This window comes from Mustela erminea, chromosome 19, assembly GCF_009829155.1.
Source record: "Mustela erminea isolate mMusErm1 chromosome 19, mMusErm1.Pri, whole genome shotgun sequence".
Taxonomy (NCBI): domain Eukaryota; kingdom Metazoa; phylum Chordata; class Mammalia; order Carnivora; family Mustelidae; genus Mustela; species Mustela erminea.
This window is the reverse complement of record NC_045632.1, coordinates 8,636,958-8,662,044: the sequence shown is the minus strand read 5'-3', so window position 1 is coordinate 8,662,044 and position 25,087 is coordinate 8,636,958. Positions and strand designations below refer to the sequence as shown.

General features: G+C 39.5%; 2 protein-coding genes and 2 pseudogenes across 2 annotated transcripts in view; 2 read left to right on the top strand and 2 right to left on the bottom strand.

Annotated features, from left to right (window-relative positions):
* Positions 1 to 25,087, top strand: part of LOC116579132 (zinc finger protein 11-like) — a 1,039,038-nt gene that overhangs the window by 618,269 nt on the left and 395,682 nt on the right.
* Positions 1 to 25,087, bottom strand: part of LOC116579165 (putative protein ZNF720) — a 794,777-nt gene that overhangs the window by 455,453 nt on the left and 314,237 nt on the right. The gene's annotated exons all lie outside the window — the stretch shown is intronic.
* LOC116580001 overlaps positions 1 to 25,087 on the bottom strand; it is a 217,219-nt pseudogene that overhangs the window by 19,786 nt on the left and 172,346 nt on the right.
* LOC116580409 lies at positions 8,853 to 9,004 on the top strand (annotated as a pseudogene).

Sequence of the window (25,087 nt, the reverse complement as noted above, 5' to 3'; positions counted from 1 at the left end):
AACAGTGAGGGAGAGAGAGTCAGAAGCCCCTTCATCCACAACAGCCTCTTTCCTCCCATAACCTGGGTTTGTTTGGAGGAGGCCTATTTAGATAATTACCACCCAGTAGGTCAGGAGGGGGTTTATTGGTCTGCTTATGTCCAAACACATTCTGCAAGAGGCCTTTAGGTTCATGTCCTGATTTAGAGCCTTGAAGGCCTGGGATGGACCAGGGTACTTACGTCTATTTTCCCAGTTTCCTGCAGAAAAGACCTAATGGATAGATCCTACTGAAACCATGCATGCAGTACCTTTCTTAAATTTTATAGCCCACATGGTTTCTAGTGGCTTAAAAGGTATCCCAAGGTACAGTCCTTTGGGACTTGAAGAGCCTACTAATGCCATGCAGTGTAATTAAATGAAATTATTTGCTTTAATTACATTTGCTGACAATGTAATTAAATGAGGCAATTACATGAAAAGAAAAGGAGAATGGTGATTCATGATTAGAGCAAATGTTAAACCAGTTTCTGTCTTCTAAGGGTAGCAGTTGACCAGACATCTGGTCAGATGTCAGACTTGAAGTATCTTGAGACAGAGGACTGGTAGCGACCACTGGACAGATCTTCCTGGTTTATAGTTCAAATGCATCTGCTCTTGTTTTCAGTGGCTCATGGAGCCACAGTCCTAAGACTGTTTATATGGGAGTTATTAGGACAATTTTATTACATCAGGTCATTTACGTTAAGTTTGCAGACCTTTGGGGGAAAAAGGCAGTTTTAGTTCTCAAATGATTCCAAGTGTGAAACATGGGAGAAGAATCAAAATGTTAATTTAGGCATTGGAAGCCAGGCACTAGACGACCCTAGATGAAATCTGGATTCAGTACATTTTATTAGTAATACTATTAAAATTTTTAATCTATATACATGTGTTATTATAACATATTTTTCTCTGTAATCACCTCATTGTTACCAAACACACCCAAATTAACACTAACTTTATTGTAAAGAAAGTCTAGCTCAAGAAAGAAAACTTGGCCTGGTTATTTACATAAGCAAACCAAGAATAGAGTTTTGACTTATAGCCTCTTTTTTTTTAAAATTTTATTTATTTATTTGACAGAGAGAGACCACAAGTAGGCAGAGAGGCAGGCAGAGAGAGAGAGAGAAGCAGGCTCCCTGCCAAGCAGAGAGCCCAATGAGAGACTCATCCCAGAACCCTGAGATCATGACCTCAGCCAAAGGTAGCAGCTTAACCCACTAAGCCACCCAGGCACCCTGTCCTACAGCCTCTTTAAGACCAGCTTTGCTGACCATTTCATAATAAATCTCTAGACTGAAATTTCAATACTGCCCCCAGGCCAGAAGCCAAGCCAAATACTTTTCAACAGACATTGCCCAAGAGTCCTATAGATTTGGGTGAGTTCCTCTTATCTTGAGGTCCCCCAAATATCCCTAGGTTCCTGCACCTGTTACAGAGTGATCTTCTTAATAACCTGGTAAGGCTGCTGGACACTCTCTAAGCAAGGTGTCAGGCTGATATTTCCAAAGGGGCTTCATTGGTTGTATAAAGTGAATCCTAGGCCCTTTTAGCTGTCTCATCATGTCTGAGTCTATGCAGCTCATTCACAGCTACAACACTCCAGTCAAAGCTTTGATAATATAACCAGTATTTGTTAAATATTTTTTGTTTAAAAAAAAATTTTAAGGGGCACCCGGGTGGCTCAGCTGGTTAGGCAGCTGCCTTCTGCTCAGGTCATGATTCCAGGGTCCTGGGATCGAGCCCCACATCAGGCTCCCTGCTCAGCAGAGAGCCTGCTTCTCTCTCTCCCCCTCTCCCTGACGCTCTGCTTACTTGTGCTCTCTCTCTAACTCTCTGTCAAATAAATAAAATATTTTAATTTTTTTAAAGATTTTATTTATATATTTGACAGACAGAGATTATAAGTAGGCAGAGAGAGAGGAAGGGAAGAAGACTCTCTTCCAGGCAGAGAGCCCACTGTGGGGTTCAATCCCAGGACCCTGGGACCATGACCCAAGCTGAAGGCAGAGGCTTTAACCCACTGAGCCACCCAAGTGCCCCGATACTTTTTATTTTATGTATTTCTTTGAAAGAGAAAGTATGAGCATGAGCAAGGAAAGGGACAGAGGGAAAGCGAGAAGCAACTTCCCCAGAGCAGGGACCTGATGCTGGGCTCCATCCAGGATGCTTGGATTATGACCAGAGGTCAAGGTAGGTGCCTGGTAATGTGCTGAGCCACCCAGGTGCCCCATAGCCAGTGTTTGTTTATGTTTCTTGTCATAAGCAGACATAGTCTTATTGAAATTATGCAAATGCATATTTTGTAATAAAAGAAGAATAGTCACTGAGAGTTTCTGAACTTGGGAAGAATCTGGAAGGGAGGAAAGAGAAATGTTTCAATTTGTTTCCAAAGATATTTTTTCTGCAATGGTTAGGAGTCAATCAATCTAAGACAAAAAGTTTAAGTCTGTAAGAACAAAACATTCCTAAGGCTCTTGTTTACATTTCAGTTAGTTAACATATAAGGTAATATTCATTCCAGGAGTACAATAGTGACTATACAATTCCATATAAAACCTGGTGCTTATCATAATTGTACTCCTTAATTGCTATAACTTATTTAACTCATCTGCTTACCCACTTGGACGCCGGCTTCCATCGGCTTGCTCTCTATAGGTAAGAGTCTCTTTCTTTCTTTGCATCTCCCTTTCTTTTTTTTTCTTTCTCATTGCACACTTTTTCATTTGTTGAATTCTACCTGTGAGTGAAATCCTATGGCATTTGTCTTTCTCTGACTGATATCACATAGCATAATACTCTCTAGCACCATCCACGTTGTTGCAAGTGGCAAGATTTCATTCTTTTTTATACTAATATTCCATTGTACATACATATCAAATCTTATTTATTCATTCAGTAGTCAATGACAAATTGGGTTGGACTGTTTGAAGCAGAAAGGCTCACTGCCTCTCACTGCTGAACTACTGCTCCAGCAAATCAGCACCACCGACAGAGCCAGAACCTGAGCCCATACTCCTCACGGTACTGACTAGAGAGGAAGACCCCATACAGCAGTGCAGCTGCTTCCCTGAAAGTTCCCCCCATCTGCAGTGGATCTAATCTTGACAGCGGTTATATTGTTATGGACTGTGGACTGGATCCTGGCCAAAGAACCAAGTGGCACTCAGAGACCTTGGAGAACCAGAGGTTGATTTCACACCCCCAGTCTCAGAAGAGAGTACTCTCTCAAGGTCTGAACCCCGAGCAAAAACAAAGGGGGTATTTATACATTTTTACTTCCATACCTGTGCCACTCTTGCAGCTGTGTCTGGTAGGGCTAGGGGAAAGCCTGGGATGGCCCTGGGGCCGGGACTGGGATTCCCCTGCTGGACTGGTCAGCCACTTCAGAAAATAGGGTTTCTTTATCAATATACATGGGAAACAAGGGTTTGGGTGCAACTACAGCACACACCTTGCTAATCCTGCCTATTCCACTATCCAGGAGGCTTCTTGCTCCCCACGGTTGTGACATTTTAAAGTTATACCTAAATGTGTTGGGGGCCATGAGGTCTGATCGAGGGCATTGCCCCACTAGGTTAAGGTTTGAACTGATGGAGGCCCAATTCTGCTGAGGACCAGATAGCACCACAGATAAGCATGGTCTAATAGTCTCTTGACTTTTCCTCTGATCCCCGTATCTCTCTCAAAGAGCCCGTTGCTAATCTGCCACAAATATCTCTCAGGCTTGCGGGCCAGAGCAACTTCAAGGAGGTAAATTATTCTGTATCCAAGACACTGGAGAACTTTAAATGTGTACCACAATAGACACTTTCCTACCTACGTTGATGTTTGTCCAAGGCTTTCACAAAGCCAAGCCACTGAAATACATCCTGCCTCCAGCAAAGGTAATGCCTTCTCATTCCTACTTCTCTCCTATATACTTGGTTTCTTCAGATAGCTTCCCATTTTCCTTTTATTTATATCCTGTTTTCCTGCAGTTCCTTACTACCTAGTTCATCCCTAAAGCTTCTCATTTTCCATTAACCTATATTCTGCTTTCCTTCAGACTCCAGATCCAAAAGCACATATTTCTGCTCCTTCCCATGGCTTTCTGAGGGACATGACTACTCAAGAGACAAGACCCTGTCCCCCATCCCTGCCGCCAGTCTCTACCAACTATAGCTTAAACTAGAATAACTTGTGCTGAACAAAGAGAAATTATCTGATGTGTGCTTGAGCCCTTTGATGTCCTTTGCACAAATATAATCCCCTACCCCAATTAAACTGCCTATATAAGAAGCTCTAAAATAAAATAAAATGAATATGCCTGATTACTGACCAGAACTCGCTGTGTGGCTCTCCCATTCCTTTTGCCAACACTGCCCCTCCTTTGGGACACCTGGACCTGCCAAGGCTGGACCCCGGCATAAATGATTGCATCATCCAAAACCCATCCCATCCAGTGCCACTGATCTAGACTGGGCCATCACAGTCATCACTGCCATCCAAGAGCATCTGGTCCTCAGTTACAGACAGGAATTCAGTTAAGTCATGAAGATAAAGTCTTCCCTACTCCTTTAAAACTAACATATTTGGACACCTGGGTGGCTCAGTGGGTTAAAGCTTCTGCTTTCTGCTCAGGGTCATGATCCTGGGGTCCTGGGATTAAGCTTCACATTGGGCTTTCTGCTCAGCAGAGAGCCTGCTTCCTCCTCTCTCTCTCTCCCTCTCTCTATCTCTCTCACTCTCTGTCTGCCTCTCTGCCTACTTGTGATCTCTGTCTGTCAAATAAATAAATAAAATTTTTTAAACTAACATATTTGCCAATTCATGTTCCCCATTACATGTATTCACCAGATGACACCACCAAGCCTGTGCTTTGGAATGACTAAAGCCAGCCATATCCAGTTCCTTCCCCACAACGGAGTTTTTCACATTTTCTTTTAATAGGTCTTCCCTTTCTCTCTAAGGATGTTGCCTTCATCGAATTTTACTGAGATTCACATCCCACATCCAGGCCTAAATATCTGAATAAATGCCCTTTGCCTGTCCATTTCTCTAATATCAATTGCTTAGTGAGAATGCCCTTGCCCCAATTCAGGCAAAAAAGAATTTTTGTGATGCCTATGGAACTGGAAACAAAAATGAGGAAAATACAACTGGAGATTTGGAAATAACTAGGAAATAAAACAAGGAGAAATTATTCTTCTAATGCTGAGTCTGTTGTTCACCCCAGACCACTGTTCTTCACATGCTAATTCATCATGTTATAATATTTTATATCTCTTACCTGAGCTACAATATCACTCCATTTAGAATAGGTCTCTTCTACTTCTGGCATGTCTGTTACACACACATCAAGGTCATATGCACATATGTACTTCATAGACACATCAAAACAACAGCTCAGTGTAATATACCTTTACTAGGGGCCATGATTCAATGCTTTAGAGTTTGAGCAGTAAGTCCAGACTAGGCCATTGAAACTAAAACAGGTTTAGTTAAGCTCTGCGGAAATCATCTCTAAGGGACATGGGAGGCAGAAGCCTTGGGGAAAAGGAGATGGCTGCTCACAAGGGTGGATTGTTGTCATATCAGAATTTATATTGTCTCGTGACTCTGCAGGGTGTTGTCTAGGGAACACACTAGTGAAAAGGGTAGGTGTCAGTTCAAGGCTCCTGGAAAACTACTGGTTACACACAGGAGATGCCAAATAGCAGTATCATGGAGCATGTGAACTACAAGGTCAACCATACCTCCATATAATCTGTAACATACCAACAATAATTACACAGTATTCATAAAGAGGAGAAAATGATACAATAGATAAACTGGAGGGGGGGATCACACATGGTTTTAACTTACGGAACTGAGAGAATGGATTCCTAGGAATATTATTCCACTCCATTACCAAGTAGAGGATAAATACCATCAGCTCTCTACAACCTTTAATAGAGTGAGATAGTTTCACGTTGGTGGTGGGATAACACATCACTCATTACACACCCATATTAAGATGTTAAAAACCATTATGTTTTATTAGTTAAAATGTATTAAGTACACCGACTATGTTATGCATTTCAAATTGACTCTATTATCCCTGTTCAAAATACAAGATGCAAGCATTAAAAAGCCCTCAAATGCTGGTATCATGAAGTGGGAGTAGTGATTACCATATATTTCAGGCCTGAGAATCATTAACAAATGTGTGTGTCCAATGATATGGCATTGTAGGGAACAGTGAGCTAGGATCTTTTTGCTATCTGTGAGGATTTCTGCATTTCAACCACAGCAACTCCTACTCTCTAAAGATCACTATTACGAAGATACATTAGTACTGAACTGGACTGCCACCTCTTTTTCTGTAAAGAACAATTAGTAAAACCTTGTATTTCTAGTTCGAGGCAGTTCCTTAGTTTTAATAATGGATAACAATCATGATCTGAACACCTATCTCCTGGTAACTTACATCAATATTATAACCATAAACAGCATCTCCATTTAGATTTTCTTCATTTGTTGCATATTATCCTGTCCTTCATCTTCCATGGAAAATTAGGGATGCATGAGTCCCATCTAATGCAGAAGGGCATCGAATATCTTTGATATACCTACAATCAGCCTCATGGTTTCACACACACACAGTAGGAATAAATAAATTTTCTGAAGTGATTTGAAAATTAGGTACATTATTATTAGTCACAAATCTCAAATAGGATCAATGTAATGAAAAAGTGCATTGAAATTAATTATATCTTTGTAAAAGTCCACCCATTAAATCTCTTGCATATAACAACATATCTATTTCCTTTAACTTTGTCTTTTTCCTTGGAATAACTGTTTTGATGCAGTGTACTGTCTGAATAGAGTGACTGATGCATGGCTTTCTACTTGCTATCTGTCAAATGTTACTGACATCTGATGATCAATTAAATAGTTTTCTAAACACTGGTATCTTTCAATCTACTTACTTTAATGTCCTCTCTGGTATTTGCCTAAGTGTATATTGAAAATAAGGCCTTTACACATTCATTATATTTCTAGGGTTTGCATTTTTTAAAAAGACTTTATTTATTTGACAGAGATCAAAAGTAGGCAGAGAAGTAGGCAGAGAGAGAGGGGAAAGCAGGCTCCCTGTTGAGCAAAGAACCTGATGTAGGGCTCGATCCCAGGACTCTGGGATCATGAACTGAGTGGAAAGCACAGGCTTTAACCCACTGAGACACCCAGGCGCCCCTAGCGTATGAATTTTTTGGAACTGAGTACAGACTGAACTCCAGTTAAAGGCTTGACCACTTTTTTTCACATTTTCCAGTATTCTTCCTATGAAAATGATGACAATGTTAAGTTGTGTGCTCCAGGGAGAGAGAGGTAAGACACATTCTTTATATTTGCATAGTTACTCTCCAATATGAAATCTCTGATGTAGTGTATGGTAGAGCAGTCCTTAAGCATTTTTTACCACATTCTTTATATTTGTAAGATTTCTATCCAGTATGAATTCTATTATGGTTACTAAGGTGTGAGTGCTGTTGAAAAGTCTTTCCAATTTCTTTACATTTATATGCAATTCTGTGATGAATTCTGTGATGAGTAAGTGTTGAGAACAATCTAAAGGCCTTGCCACATTATTTACAATTCTAAGGTTTCTCTCCAGTATGAATCCTGTGATGTTGAGTAAGGTTTGATTGCCTCTTAAAGGCCTTGCCACATTCTGGACATTTGTAAGGTTTCTCTCCACTGTGAATTCTGTGATGTTGAGTCACGTGTGAGTGCTGGTTAAAGGCCTTGCCACATTCTGGACATTGGTATGGTTTCTCGCCAGTATGAATTCTGTGATGTTGAATAAGGTTTGATTTCCTCTTAAAGGCCTTGTCACATTCTGGACATTTGTAAGGTTTCTCTCCACTGTGAATTCTGTGATGTTGAGTAAGGGCTGAGTGCTGGTTAAAGGCCTTGCCACATTCTGGACATTGGTAAGGTTTCTCTCCAGTATGAATTCTGTGATGTTGAATAAGGGCTGAGTGCTGGTTAAATGCCTTGCCACATTCTGGACATTGGTAAGGTTTCTCTCCAGTATGAATTCTGTGATGTTGAATAAGGGCTGAGTGCTGGTTAAAGGCCTTGCCACATTCTGAACATTGATAAGGTTTCTCTCCAGTATGAATTCTGTGATGTTGAATAAGCGCTGAGTGCTGGTTAAAGGCCTTGCCACATTCTTTACACTTGTAAGGTTTCTCTCCAGTATGAATTTTGTGATGTCGAGTAAGTGCTGAGTGAAATTTAAAATCTTTGCCACATTCTTTACATTTGTAGAGTTTATCTTCAGGATGGATTTGCCTGTGTCCAGTTAGTGATAAACAGTCCTTAAAGGTTTTACTAAATTCCTCACATTTGTATGGTTTCTCTACTGTATGATTTCTGTGATGCTGATATAGGGTTGAGCTGAATTTAAAGGTTTTGCTACATTCATTACATTGGAAAGGTTTCTCTCTGTATGTATGCTCAAATATTTGATTGGAGCTTTTACTGACAGAAACACACTGCTTTGCAGAAAGAGTTGACTTAAAAAGTAAGGTTTTTAGTGATATTTTATATCCTTCGCTATTCTGGTCATTTTGATTCTTATCAAGTGCAGTTCTCTCCAAATGACTATGTCCTTCATGGTATCTTTGATGCCCTTCACTATCCCCATCATTGTCCCAGTATGTCAATAAGCATACGTTTTCAGCAGCATTATTTTCGTATCTACCCACTGACACTTTTTGGAAAGAAGCTTCTATGCTTGGCTTCTGCAGGCAGCTTTGAGTGTCATGTGAAGATACAGCTGGAAGATATCAAATAAGAGAAGCTTTGCACACTGGCAGTATCATAGCCAGTGAGGTTTATCTGAGGCACAATTATTGCTAACTGAAAACTTTTCTGAAATATATCAAATAAGAGAAAAGTAAAGTCATTCTACTTATCACATTCAGATGAATATACGAATGTCTTCTAATACACAAGCTTCAAGTCAATCAAAGAATGTCAGGAAGATGGCTGAGAAGGAATCATGAGGACTTCATTCCTCCGTGGATACACAACTTTGCACACAACATACAGACCACATATCCTAATAGATAATTCTGTGGTATTGTCATCTTGTAGCACACATCATTTTCCTATATCTCAAATAATCAGCAAAAGTGTCATATGAGAATAAAATTGTGGAAGGATGGATTCTTAAACATAAAACTGAAATTAATCCAATAGAATACAGTAAAAATAGGAACATATCCACAATAGGAAGAGTTGGTCAGAAAAGATCAACAAAATTGACAGCCCATGAACTAAATCTAGAGCAAATGAATGAGAAAAGACCATGTAAAAGGAGAAATGAAGAAGTAAAAGCAGACACAGTAGAACTAATACCATAGAAATAAAAGTAATTATAAAAGGAGACAATGTATAATCATGTACTAAGAAAGTGATACCAAAAATCAACAGAAATTTCAAAAAATGTATAACAATAATGAAGAAATATTTTAAAATTAAAACTTATCAACAACTACTAAGCAGACTGAAAGAATAGTGAAGAAACTCCCAACAAGGAAAAGTCCTGTGCTAGAAGAATTCACTGGAGAATTCAAACAGACACTTCAGGACAAAGGACTTCAAATCTCCTCAAACATTTCCAAGGAGTGAAGATCAGAGAAATCAGCTACTACCTGTGAGGAATATTCATGCAAAGTCCACAATAAAATAGAACAAACTAAGTCAAAAGCAGATTTTACCATTTGGCAACATAAGTGAAAAATCTTGCTGGAATTAAGGGTGTTGAAGTATGGAAAGCTATAAATTGAAACTCCACAATAACAGAATGAAGATCAAAAAAGGCATGATCATATTAATTGAGACAGAACACAAGTATGAGCATATTGGACATGTCATGATTAAAAATACTCAATAGACAGTCTAGGGGAGGAGTCAAGATGGCGGAGAAGTAGCAGGCTGAGACTGCTTCAGCTAGCCGGAGATCAGCTAGATAGCTTATCTAAAGATTGCAAACACCTGAAAATCCATCGGCAGATCGAAGAGAAGAAGAACAGCAATTCTGGAAACAGAAAAACAACCACTTTCTGAAAGGTAGGACCGGCGGAGAAGTGAATCCAAAGCGACGGGAAGATAGACCCCGGGGGGAGGGGCCGGCTCCCGGCAAGCGGCTGAGCAACCGCGCACAAAATCAGGACTTTTAAAAGTCTGTTCCGCTGAGGGACATCGCTCCAGAGGCTAAACCGGGGCGAAGCCCACGCGGGGTCAGCGTGGCCTCAGGTCCCGCAGGGTCACAGAAGGATCGAGGGTGTCTGAGGGTCGCAGACCTTGCGGGTAATGGAACGGGAAAGCCGGCTACAGAGACAGAGCCGACAGTAAGCGCACAGCTCGGTGTTACCTTGAACCGGTTGCAGGTTCGGTGAGCTCGGAGCGCTGCCGGAGGTCAGGCAGACGGGAGTAACTGGCGCTGTTCTCAGAGGGCGCACTGAGGAGTGCGGCCCTGGGCTCTCGGCTCCTCCGGGCCGGAGACCAGGAGGCCGCCATTTGTATTCCCATCCTCCGGAACTCTACGGAAAGCGCTCAGGGAACAAAAGCTCCTGAAAGCAAACCCGAGCGGATTACTCACCCCGGCCCTGGGTAAGGGCGGTGTAATTCTGCCTGGGGCAAAGACACTTGAGAATCACTACAACAGGCCCCTCCCCCAGAAGATCAACAAGAAATCCAGCCGAGACCAAGTTCACCTACCAAGGAGTGCGGTTTCAATACCAAGGAGAGCAGCAGAATTCCAGAGGAGGAGAAAGCCAAGCACGGAACTCGTGGCTTTTTCCCTGTGATTTTTTTTTAGTCTTGCAGTTAATTTAATTTTTTTTATTTTTCATTTTTTGTTTTCTTTTTCTCGCCTTCAGGTAAAATTTTTTTTTTAACTGTTACCTTTTTCTTTTTTTAACGATTTTTTACTAGTTTATCTAATATATATATTTTTTTCTTTTTTACATTTTTCTTAGGTGTTTTCTTTTTTTTAAATTCTTTTCTTTTCTTTTTTTTTTCTTTTTCTTTTTTCTTTTTTTTCTTTCTTCCTTTTTGAACCTCTTTTTATCCCCTTTCTCCCCACTCACGATTTTGGATCTCTTCTAATTTGGTTAAAGCATTTTTTCCTGGGGTTGTTGCCACCCTTTTAGTATTTTACTAGCCCCTTCATATACTCTTATCAGGACAAAATGACAAGACGGAAAAATTCAACACAAAAAAAAGAACAAGAGGCAGTACCGAAGGCTAGGGACCTAATCAATACAGACATTGGTAATATGTCAGATCTAGAGTTTAGAATGACAATTCTCAAGGTTCTAGCCGGGCTCGAAAAAGGCATGGAAGATATTAGAGAAACCCTCTCGAGAGATATAAAAGCCCTTTCTGGAGAAATAAAAGAACTAAAATCTAACCAAGTTGAAATCAAAAAAGCTATTAATGAGGTGCAATCAAAAATGGAGGCTCTCACTGCTAGGATAAATGAGGCAGAAGAAAGAATTAGTGATATAGAAGACCAAATGACAGAGAATAAAGAAGCTGAGCAAAAGAGGGACAAAAGCTACTGGACCACGAGGGGAGAATTCGAGAGATAAGTGACACCATAAGACGAAACAACATTAGAATAATTGGGATTCCAGAAGAAGAAGAAAGAGAGACGGGAGCAGAAGGTATACTGGAGAGAATTATTGGGGAGAATTTCCCCAATATGGCAAAGGGAACGAGCATCAAAATTCAGGAGGTTCAGAGAACGCCCCTCAAAATCAGTAATAATAGGCCCACACCCCATCACCTAATAGTAAAATTTACAAGTCTCAGTGACAAAGAGAAAATCCTGAAAGCAGCCCGGGAAAAGAAGTCTGTAACATACAATGGTAAAAATATTAGATTGGCATCTGACTTATCCACAGAGACCTGGCAGGCCAGAAAGAGCTGGCATGATATTTTCAGAGCACTAAAGGAGAAAAACATGCAGCCAAGAATACTATATCCAGCTAGGCTATCATTGAAAATAGAAGGAGAGATTAAAAGCTTCCAGGACAAACAAAAACTGAAAGAATTTGCAAATACCAAACCAGCTCTACATGAAATATTGAAAGGGGTCCTCTAAGCAAAGAGAGAGCCTAGAAGTGGTAGATCAGAAAGGAACAGAGACCATATACAGTAACAGTCACCTTACAGGCAATACAATGGCACTAAATTCATATCTCTCAATAGTTACCCTGAATGTTAATGGGCTAAATGCCCCTGTCAAAAGACACAGGCTATCAGAATGGATAAAAAAACAAAACCCATCTATATGTTGCCTCCAAGAAACTCATTTTAAGCCCGAAGACACCTCCAGATTTAAAGTGAGGGGGTGGAAAAGAATTTACCATGCTAATGGACATCAGAAGAAAGCAGGAGTGGCAATCCTTATATGAGATCAATTAGATTTTAAGCCAAAGACTATAATAAGAGATGAGGAAGGACACTATATCATACTCAAAGGGTCTGTCCAACAAGAAGATCTAACAATTTTAAATATCTATGCCCCCAACGTGGGAGGAGCCAACTATATAACCAATTAATAACAAAATCAAAGAAACACATCAACAATAATACAATAATAGTAGGGGACTTTAACACTCCCCTCACTGAAATGGACAGATCATCCAAGCAAAATATCAGCAAGGAAATAAAGGCCTTAAACGACACACTGGACCAGATGGACATCACAGATATATTCAGAATATTTCATCCCAAAGCAACAGAATACACATTCTTCTCTAGTGCACATGGAACATTCTCCAGAATAGATCACATCCTCAGTCCTAAATCAGGACTCAACCGGTATCAAAAGATTGGGATCATTCCCTGCATATTTTCAGACCACAATGCTCTAAAGCTAGAACTCAACCACAAAAGGAAGTTTGGAAAGAACCCAAATTCATGGAGACTAAACAGCATCCTTCTAAAGAATGAATGGGTCAACCAGGAAATTAAAGAAGAATTGAAAAAAATCATGGAAACAAATGATAATGAAAATACAACGGTTCAAAATCTGTGGGACACAACAAAGGCAGTCCTGAGAGGAAAATATATAGCGGTACAAGCCTTTCTCAAGAAACAAGAAAGGTCTCAGGTACACAACCTAACCCTACACCTAAACGAGCTGGAGAAAGAACAAGAAAGAAACCCTAAGCCCAGCAGGAGAAGAAAAATCATAAAGATCAGAGCAGAAATCAATGAAATAGAAACCAAAAAAACAATAGAACAAATCAATGAAACTAGGAGCTGGTTCTTTGAAAGAATTAATAAAATTGATAAACCCCTGGCCCGACTTATCAAAAAGAAAAGAGAAAGGACCCAAATAAATAAAATCATGAATGAAAGAGGAGAGATCACAACTAACACCAAAGAAATACAAACTATTATAAGAACATACTATGAGCAACTCTACGCCAATAAATTTGACAATCTGGAAGAAATGGATGCATTCCTAGAAACATATAAACTACCACAACTGAACCAGGAAGAAATAGAAAGCCTGAACAGACCCATAACCAGTAAGGAGATTGAAACAGTCATTAAAAATCTCCAAACAAACAAAAGCCCAGGGCCAGACGGCTTCCCGGGGGAATTCTACCAAACATTTAAAGAAGAACTAATTCCTATTCTCCTGAAACTGTTCCAAAAAATAGAAATGGAAGGAAAACTTCCAAACTCATTTTATGAGGCCAGCATCACCTTGATCCCAAAACCAGACAAGGATCCCACCAAAAAAGAGAGCTATAGACCGATATCCTTGATGAACACAGATGCAAAAATACTCAACAAAATACTAGCCAATAGGATTCAACAGTACATTAAAAAGATTATTCACCACGACCAAGTGGGATTTATTCCAGGGCTGCAAGGTTGGTTCAACATCCGCAAATCAGTCAATGTGATACAACACATCAATAAAAGAAAGAACAAGAACCATATGATACTCTCAATAGATGCTGAAAAAGCATTTGACAAAGTACAGCATCCCTTCCTGATCAAAACTCTTCAAAGTGTAGGGATAGAGGGCACATACCTCAATATCATCAAAGCCATCTATGAAAAACCCACCGCAAATATCATTCTCAATGGAGAAAAACTGAAAGCTTTTCCGCTAAGGTCAGGAACACGGCAGGGATGTCCATTATCACCACTGCTATTCAACATAGTACTAGAGGTCCTAGCCTCAGCAATCAGACAACAAAAGGAAATTAAAGGCATCCAAATCGGCAAAGAAGAAGTCAAATTATCACTCTTCGCAGATGATATGATACTATATGTGGAAAACCCAAAAGACTCCACTCCAAAACTGCTAGAACTTATACAGGAATTCAGTAAAGTGTCAGGATATAAAATCAATGCACAGAAATCAGTTGCATTTCTCTACACCAACAGCAAGACAGAAGAAAGAGAAATTAAGGAGTCAATCCCATTTACAATTGCACCCAAAACCATAAGATACCTAGGAATAAACCTAACCAAAGAGACACAGAATCTATACTCAGAAAACTATAAAGTACTCATGAAAGAAATTGAGGAAGACACAAAGAAATGGAAAAATGTTCCATGCTCCTGGATTGGAAGAATAAATATTGTGAAAATGTCTATGCTACCTAAAGCAATCTACACATTTAATGCAATTCCTATCAAAGTACCACCCATCTTTTTCAAAGAAATGGAACAAATAATGCTAAAATTTATATGGAACCAGAAAAGACCTCGAATAGCCAAAGGGATATTGAAAAAGAAAGCCAACGTTGGTGGCATCACAATTCCGGACTTCAAGCTCTATTACAAAGCTGTCGTCATCAAGACAGCATGGTATTGGCACAAAAACAGACACATAGATCAATGGAACAGAATAGAGAGCCCAGAAATAGACCCTCAACTCTACAGTCAACTAATCTTCGACAAAGCAGGAAAGAATGTCCAATGGAAAAAAGACAGCCTCTTCAATAAATGGTGCTGGGAAAATTGGACAGCCACATGCAGAAAAATGAAATTGGACCATTTCCTTACACCACACACAAAAATAGACTCAAAATGGATGAAGGACCTCAATGTGCGAAAGGAATCCATCAAAATCCTTGAGGAGAATACAGGCAGCAACCTCTTTGACCTCTGCCGCAGCAACATCTTCCTAGGAACAACGCAAAAGGCAAGGGAAGCAAGGGAAAAAATGAACTATTGGGATTTCATCAAGATCAAAAGCTTTTGCACAGCAAAGGAAACAGTTAACAAAATCAAAAGACAACTGACAGAATGGGAGAAGATATTTGCAAACGACATATCAGATAAAGGACTAGTGTCCAGAATCTATAAAGAACTTAGCAAACTCAACACCCAAAGAACAAATAATCCAATCAAGAAATGGGCAGAGGACATGAACAGACATTTCTGCAAAGAAGACATCCAGATGGCCAACAGACACATGAAAAAGTGCTCCATATCACTCGGCATCAGGGAAATACAAATCAAAACCACAATGAGATATCACCTCACACCAGTCAGAATAGCTAAAATCAACAAGTCAGGAAATGACAGATGCTGGCGAGGATGCGGAGAAAGGGGAACCCTCCTACACTGTTGGTGGGAATGCAAGCTGGTGCAGCCACTCTGGAAAACAGCATGGAGGTTCCTCAAAATGTTGAAAATAGAACTGCCCTATGACCCAGCAATTGCACTATTGGGTATTTACCCTAAGGATACAAACGTAGTGATCCAAAGGGGCACATGCACCCGAATGTTTATAGCAGCAATGTCCACAATCGCCAAACTATGGAAAGAACCTAGATGTCCATCAACAGATGAATGGATCAAGAAGATGTGGTATATATACACAATGGAATACTATGCAGCCATCAAAGGAAATGAAATCTTGCCATTTGCGAAAACATGGATGGAACTAGAGCGTATCATGCTTAGCGAAATAAGTCAAGCAGAGAAAGACAACTATCATATGATGTCCCTGATATGAGGAAGTGGTGATGCAACATGGGGGCTTAAGTGGGTAGGAGAAGAATAAATGAAACAAGATGGGATTGGGAGGGAGACAAACCATAAGTGACTCAATCTCACAAAACAAACTGAGGGTTGCTGGGGGGAGGGGGTTTGGGAGAAGGGGGTGGGATTATGGACATTGGGGAGGGTATGTGCTTTGGTGAGTGCTGTGAAGTGTGTAAACCTGGTGATTCACAGACCTGTACCCCTGGGGATAAAAATATATGTTTATAAAAAATAAAAAATTAATTAAAAAAAAAATACTCAATAAAAGTGCCTGTGTTAGGGCACCTGGGTGGCTCAGTGTGTTGAAGCCTCTGCCTTTGGCTCGCGTCATGATCACAGAGTCCTGGGATCGAGTCCCATATCAGGCTCTCTGTTCAGCAGGGAGCCTGCTTCCCCCTCTCTCTCTGCCAGCCTCTCTGCCTACTTGTGATCTCTCTCTGTCATAAAAATAAATAAATCTTAAAAAAAAAAAAAAAGAAAAGAGAGAAAAGAAAAAAGTTGGAATAAACAACTTTCCTACTAAAAGAAGGGAAAAACTGGGGTGCCTGGGTGGCTTAGTGGGTTTAGCCTCTGCTTTCAGCTCAGGTCATGATCTCAGGGTTCTGGGATCAAGCCCCACATCAGGCTCTGCTCAGCAGGGAGCCTGCTTCCCCCTCTCTCTCTGCCTGTCTCTCTCTGTCTTCTTGGGATCTCTGTCAAATAAATAAACAAAGTATTTAAAAATATAAAATAAAATAATATAAGGGAAAAAATACTGAAAATAAGTTTTCCTTTCAGAAAAAGAACTACTGAAATTTAGTAGAGAAAGAAAATAACAAATATGTGAAATAAATATATCAGAATAAACAATAACAATACATTGAATGTAATGCTTTTTTAATTTTTTTATGGTTTTTTTTTTTCTGTTGTTGTTTTTTTTTTAATTATTTCTTTTTTATTAACATATAATGTATTCTTTGGTTCAGGTGTGTAATGCCCTTTTTTAACCAAAATAATAAACAAAACTGGCAATGCTTTAATTAGGTCAGCAATTACATACTAATCAGGTAACTTAGAAAAAAAAATACCCAGATAACTCATAAAAATGCACAAGTTACTAAGACTGAATTATCAACCTTATACGAAGGAAACTGGGAATCTTCTTAGACCAGAATAACATTTAATTTGGAAACAAAACTGTCTCAGCACAGAAAAGCCCAAGACCTGGGAATAATACTATATTTGATGGAGTCACTCTGTTCCCTAAATGAAATCTTGAGAGAGATGATATATCTCTCTTTGATTCAGATTCATTATTTTTCATTCATTCATTCATTCATTCATTCATTCATTCATTCATTCATTGTCCTCTAGGTCAGAAAGTTGTTCCTCTATTTCTTCCTGCCTCCTATTCATTCCATCAAGTCTGTTTCCAAACTGATTGATTGCATTGTTAATCTCTTTGATTTTTTTTAAAAGATTCATTTATTTGAGACAGAGAGAGAGAGAAAGAGAGAGCATGAGTAGGAGCTACACGAGGGGAGAGGAAGGGAGAATACCAAGCAGACACCACAGTGAATGAGGAACTTGACTTGGGACTAGATCCCAGGATCCTGAAATCACTACCTGAACCAAACCAAAGAGTCAGATATTTAATGGAGTGAGAAATTCACATGCACCTTTTTTTTTTTTTTTTCCTGCTCTCTATGTTAAGGTTCTCATTATTTTTTTCTCATCTCTGGGAATATCCCTAAGATTATGTCCTTAAATTCTCCATCAAGCAAGGTACTCATCTATATTTCCCTTAAATCTCTAGCTATGACCATATCTCATTTCACGTAAGATAATTTTTTTCATCTTGGTATTTTGTCTAAGTCTCTGCCTTCTGTATTTGGAAAAGCCACTGATGTGCCCTCTTCTATCCTTCAGGCCAGTGGTCTGCAGAGGCTCTCCTTGCTTGCTGTGGGAAATCTTTGGAACCTAGCCTCAGTGTGACTAGGTGAGCTCTGGTCTACCTGTGATAGGAGACCTGACATCAACTCCTTCAGAGCTGAGGCCCTACAGAACTCCCTGCTCTGCAGATGTGGTGTGGGCAGGGGCCCACCTTGCTGGTACTCAGGCAAGCCTCACCGAGAAGGGAAGCCCCACCAGAACAAAGGGAAGTGGGGCTTGGTGCAAGAAAAGCAGACAACCAGTGTCCCTGCTGAGTGGGGTTCTATGTTTATGCTATAGAGCGGGAGAGGGAATGGTGCCATCCAACTTCTGTGTTCTTGAAAACGCATCTCACTGCAAGTTTTGTCTCAGGATAGGGCTTCTAGACTACTGAATAGTCTTCCACTCTGTGCCATCCTTCAGATGGTTGTTTCCATGTTGTCTGCTCCCAGGTTGTCTGCCTCCCTTCTCTCCAGAGGCACCACAGTGCCCTCTTGGCTCTATCCCAGACAAACCTATTGCCTATACTCATGTGTTTGGCAATAAATATGTATAATTTCACCTACACCCAGTGAAATAAAGACATAATAATAAAACACCCATCAGGTTGCCAGGATTCCAGCTACAGCCTGTGACATGAAGACTGTTGCTATTGCCAAGCCAAGAGGCCACACTACTGTGGGAAGAGGAATAATCATTCACCTGAGTAGAGTGGCCCATGGAAGGTTTATGACATCCCAACTGACATGGGTTGTGTGGTCCTGTGTGATTGCTAAGCAGGACTAGAGGCAGGAAAAGATGGAGACAAATCACAGAGATATTGACTCCAAGACTGTGGCAATGTGAATCCATATCAAGAAATGACTTCTGTAAGCAAGTGAAAAGAAAGCACAACATTTTCAGAATACATTTCAACTTGTTAGCTATGTTGGGGGATAAAAAAAGACTAGAAAACTTCAGTTACTACAGAAATCCCACAATACATTGATTTTTTAAATACATTTCTGATTGAAATTTTAAGGATAAGGATGTGTTTACAGAAACTAAAAGGATTCTATCCCTGTGGTCTTGGTGTAAGAAAAAGTTCCAAAGAACAATAAAAAACACTAAACATGAAAGTTGAAATGACAAATTAGAGGACAAGAAAATTAAGAACTACTGATATGGTAATATGGGGATAGGCACAACAATCCAAGATTTCCAAGTGTTCCAGTGGATTCTAACACAGGCTAAAATGGACGCCTCTACAGGAACTAAGTCACAGGTCATCCCTGAGTTATCTATAGATAAGTCACTCTTGCAAACCCTCTATGCCTGTGGTCATGTTAGTGTTGGGACACAAAGACACACAAAATACACAACACACATTTTCTTTATTCATTAATGTATCTGACTCTGATAAAGTCTTCACTTCTTTCATCTCTCTCTTCCCTCTATACATTCCTTGAGCTCTCACCTCAAATATACTTCCTTGAGCTTCCTGAGATGACCCTAGATGCACTTTAGTTCATGTTCTTGAATGAAAGCAATCCAAATTTAAGTGATTTGGAACAGGGGTACCTGGGTGGCTTAGTTGGTTAAGTGGTTATGACTCAGGTCATGATCTCAGGGTCCTGGGGTGGAGCCCTGCATTAGGCTCTCTGCTTAGCAGGGAGTCAGCTTCAGAAATCCCTTTCTTTCTGCCCTTTACCCTACTAACTCTCTCCCTCTCTCTAAAATAAATATTAAATATTAAAAAAATAATAATAATAAAGTGTAGCTCCTGGGTGCTAATCGGTTAAGCAATGAACTCTTTGTTTCAGATCAGGTCATAATCTCAATGTCATATTATGGAGCCCTGGGTCAGACTTTGAGCTCAGCAGGATGTTGGCTTGAGATTCTCTCTCCCTCTCAGTCTGCCCCACCCTGCCACACTCCTTTGTACTTTCTCTAAATTAAGTACATAACTCCTAAAAAAAATGTATTGGAAATTATTTAAATATTTTTCAAATAAGTCAAGAAATGTATACAAGACATTAATATAGGTTACAAATTTTAAAGAGATTGGATATAACATTTTTACTCTAAATCTGTAATCAATTTTCTCATAAGACCATACATAATTGCAGGTCTAAGTAGCTGTTAATCAGCTATGCATTTACATATAGCATAAAATCCCTGGGCATTAAGATTAAGGATACTGTTAATTCTAGGGCCTTTTTGAAACAACTAGTTTTGGGGCACCTGGGTGGCTCAGTGGGTTAAGCCTCTGCCTCCAGCTTAGGTCATGATTTCAAGGTCCTTGGACCAAGTCCCATGTCGAGCTCTCTGCTTAGCAGGGAGCCTGCTTCTCCCTCTCTCTCTGCCTGCTGCTCTGCCTACTTGTGATATTTCTCTCTCTGTCAAATAAATTAATTAAATCTTTTTACAAATCTTAAAAAAAAAAGAAAGAAACAGCTAGTTTCAGGACAAAGTTTGATCGCCTTTGCGCCAGATGCTGTGGTGAAGTTCAAGAGACATTCTCAAATATCTACATCCATGTGTGTGACATTTATATATTACCCTGGCCCATAGAATAGTAGGGTTCAATGGCATTGTGGGAGTACTACCTTGGGGAAAATGGTGTTCCCTGAAGGAAAACAGAAAGAATTCAGATCAAATTTCCTGAATCCTATCAGATTGACAGTCTCCTTTGCTGTAAGGAACAAGGATTGATGCCTAGTGGTGAGGCAGGTATCCTGGGGCAAAGAAAGGGCAAGAATAAGTGCAATGCCTGGGGATAAACAACACTAGAGAGAAGAAATGGAAAAACCAGAGTATATCTAGTGTATCTGAGCTATTTTATAAGACCTGAGCATCTACCTACTCACTGTGTACATAACACAAAATATGTGTCTTCTTTCCTACAAGTACACAGCAGCCTTTTCATGGTGTAGCTGACCAGAAGATGACACATACTGAATAATGAGTTATTATCCTTCTTTTTTTAAAAAGATTTAATTCACTTATTTGATGTACAGTGTGTGTGTACAATCATGGGGAACAGAAGGCAGAGGGAGAGAGACATAGCTGGCTGAGCAGGGAGCCAGTTATGGAGCTCCTTCCCAGGACCAGCCTGTTCTAAGTAAAGGCAGATGCTTAACTAAATCACCCAGGTGTCCCTATCCTTCAATTGATTCAATTTTAAATGTAAGCATAACAGGGTACTCAACTTAATTTTACCAGCTTCTACAACTGATAAAAACCCACGTTTCACTCAGGTCAGGAGTATAAGGAGAGCATGGGCTGTGAAACAACATAGGGACATCTAACCTAAAAACTGGGTGGGCTGTTTGAAGCAGAAATAGTCACCTCTATTTGCTGGTGACAAAGAGGGAGAAACAGGTAACACAAGTAGGGGGAGCTGCAGACAGAGGGAGGGGGAGAAGCAGGCTTCCCACTGAGCAGAGAGCCCAATACATGGCTTAACCTCAGTACCCCAGGATCATGACCTGAACCAAAGGCAGACACTCAACTGACTGAGCCACCCACTTGCCCCTCAATTCTCTTTCTTTCTTTCTTTTTTTCTTTTTAGAATTTATTTATTTATTTGACAGAGATCACAAGTAGGCAGAGAGGCAGGCAGAGTGTGGGGGGGAAGCAGGGTCCCTACTGAGCAGAGAAAATGATGTGGGGTTCGATCCCAGGACTCTGGGATCATGACCTGAAAAAAAGGCAGAGGCTCAACCCACTGAGCCACCCAGGAACCCCCCAATTTTCTTTTTTTGACAAATACAGTGCACTACTGTAAATTCACTTTCCCTTCATTATGACTGTTTTAATGTTTTATTTTCTCAAGTTTCCTTCATTATAGAAATACAATATACACCATTGACCCCAGCAAAGTATGAAATAATGGACTGTTAATGTTCTAGGTAAGGGTTCTGGTCAAAAATAGAATATTTCCATCCAAAAGTAGGTATGTTTTTCAGTTTGGGGGACACAAAAGATACACAGAGATGTCCAATTGTGGAGAGGTTGGCAGCCCACATGCCTACATTTTCCATGACTAAAATATAATTAATCTAGTTATTTTTTTCTCTAAAAATAAATATTCTGATTTAGAATCAGAGGCAAAGAATTAGGAAAACAGGGACACCTGGGTGGCTCAGTTGGTTGAGTGGCTGCCTTTCGCTCAGGTCATGATCCCAGCATCCTGGGATGGAGTCCCGCATTGGGCTCCTTGCTCGACACGGGGCCTGCTTCTCCCTCTGCCTCTGCCTGCCATTCTGTCTGCCTGTGCTTGCTCTCTCTCTCTCTCTCTCTCTCTGACAAATAAATAAATAAAATCTTTAAAAAAAAACAAAAGAATTAGGAAAACATGTTCTAATCAGAGGAATGAAATAAATCTCTAAAATTGGCCCTGAATTAATACAGAAGTACTTACTGTCTGAGGAAGAATTCAAATAACTGTCATAAAGATTATCATGGAGTAAGAAGAAAAGTAGGAGGGTAACTAAATGCCATCAGTAAAACTATACATGACAGAAATGTAAACCCAAAGACACAGAAAACACAACAATCAACCAAAGCTGGGAGTTGAAATGTACAATCACTGAAATTAAAAATACACAAAGGGGTCAGTCACAGACTTGATCAAAGAGAAGAAAGATGCAGACAACCTAAAGACCCCAGGTTTTAAATTATCTGCTGAGAGGAACAAAGAAACATGTGGAAAAAGGCAGAGTAGGGACTCATGAGACACCAACAAGTGCTCTCATAGGCACATTACGGGGACCCCAAATGTAGGAGAGAGTAAAAGGGACAGAAGGTTTATATGAAGATCTAAGGGCTTATAATTTCCATGTTTGTGGAAAGAAGAGACAAATTCAAGAAGCTCAGGAAAATTAAAGTAGGATAAAATTCAAGACATGAACACAGTGACACATTACAATTAACCTATGAAAAGTCACCAGTAAAAAAGAGAATTTTGAAACAGTGTGATAAAAACAACTCATCTTATTTAAGAGATCTCCATAAGATTATCACTGGGATTCACAGCAGACCTGGTAGGAAGAACTGCATGGGACAGTGTATTCAAGCACTGAAAGATCAAAATATCCACCAAGAATCCTCTATCTGGGAAAACTGTTTTCCATAAAGGTAGAAATAAACACTTTTCCCACATAGAAAACCCTGTTAAGTTTACTCCTAGTCTTGTTCTACAAGAAACGTTAAAGGAAATCCTTCTAGATCAAATGAAAGGATTCTAAGCAGTAATTAAAACCATATGACAATATAAACCTCTCTACTAATTATAAATATTTTCACAATTATAGAAACCTGCAGTGTTATAATGAGGTAACACAAGTTGTTTTTATTTGTGCCACAAAATGTCTTCTTTATAGATTTTATTTATTTGACACACAGAGAGAGATCACAAGTATGCAGAGAGGCAAGAGAGGGTGGGAGGGGGTGAAGAGAAGCAGGCTCCCTGCTGAGCAGAGAGCCCAATGGGGAACTCAATACCAGGACCCTGAGATGATGACCTAACCTGAAGGCAGAGGTTTAACCCTCTGAGCCACCCAGACGTCCCTACAGAATGTTTTTAAATCAAAGTATTTAAATCATAAACCCAGGTAATAAAGTACACAATATAAAAGATAGAATTTGTGATACTGGTAACAAAGTGGGTGCAGGGGTGGAGATAAGTTGAATAATTTTGTATACAATTGAGAATATCAGTTTCAAATGCTTATTTAATGTCTCTTTTTAAAGACTTATTTTTTTATTTGTGAGAGAGAGCACGTGTGTACAAAGAGGGGAAGCAGCTGGCAGAGGGAGAAGTGGGCTCCCCGCTGACCAAGGAGACCAACTTGGGACTCTAGCTTCCAAGATTCTAGCTTCCAATCACAGTTGTGCTCAGTAGAGAAGAGAGAACATTGTAGAATCTAGAATCCCAGAACCCTAGGAATGTGACCTAAGCCAAAGGCAGATGCTTAAGTCACCAAGCCACTCTTGCATACCCTAGAATAAAATACACAAGCAAAAAAGAAAGCACAACTACTTTATGTTGTGGAAAGTCCCAGACAAAAGGAAGTACGTTATTATGGAATTGCAAAAAGCAGAATAAGACAAAATTGAAGATAAAAAATTCTCAATAAAAAAATAGATGAATTATCTAAAAGGAAAATCACTGTGTAACTGTATTTTCAAACACAGACTGTGACCCCATGAAAAACAAACATTGGAATTGTTGGCATGCCTTCACTGATAGTAAAATTGTAATGAATATTCATTAATATCAACCATAAGAAAGTCTAATGAAAGATTTTACTAGTAAGCACTTAAAAGACATTGAAAAATGTATCATGTTGATATACACCTCCTTTTATGTAGAATATAAAGCTATAATTCATTCTGTAGAATCAAGCAACCAAAATCATTTCTTTTCTAAATAAACACCAACTTTGGAAAATATACTGACAATGACTATTTTTTTTAAAGTATTTGGATGAATTCAGGTATATTCTGAGGAAATCAGAAGAAAAATCCAATGACTAATTTTTCCCTGAAGTAAAATTACATTTATAAGCAAAAGTTTTTCTTAAATATGGGGATTGTACTAATTATCTCCCTCACTTCTTATAAAGTACATGTCCATGTCCCATCGGAACTTTGGATCTAAAAAATCAAAACTGAATCTCATATACAACTAATTAGAATGGAAAAGCACACAAGAACTTCATATAAGATTAAATTATTAAATGATGCAATTATTAATAAATAAGGTAACAACTGAGACTACATTAAAGGCTATAAATTGAGTTCTAAATATCCTAGCTCCCCTATGGCATTATTTAAGTAGGAATTCTAGGAAACAAACAGATACATTACATTATTTCACCATTTAGGAATGGAACACCCGGACTGTGAACTTCTGAAGGGAAATAGGATGTGAATTTTCTCATTTTAGGGAGGTACTTTGTGATATGATGAAGTTACAGAGTCTCAGTTTTGTATAGTTCATATTAAACCCTCCATAACACTCAAAAACATAAACCTGAAAGTATGTCTGTCTCCAGTGTTTCCGGAATTTCCACACATACTCCAACATGCTCAGCAC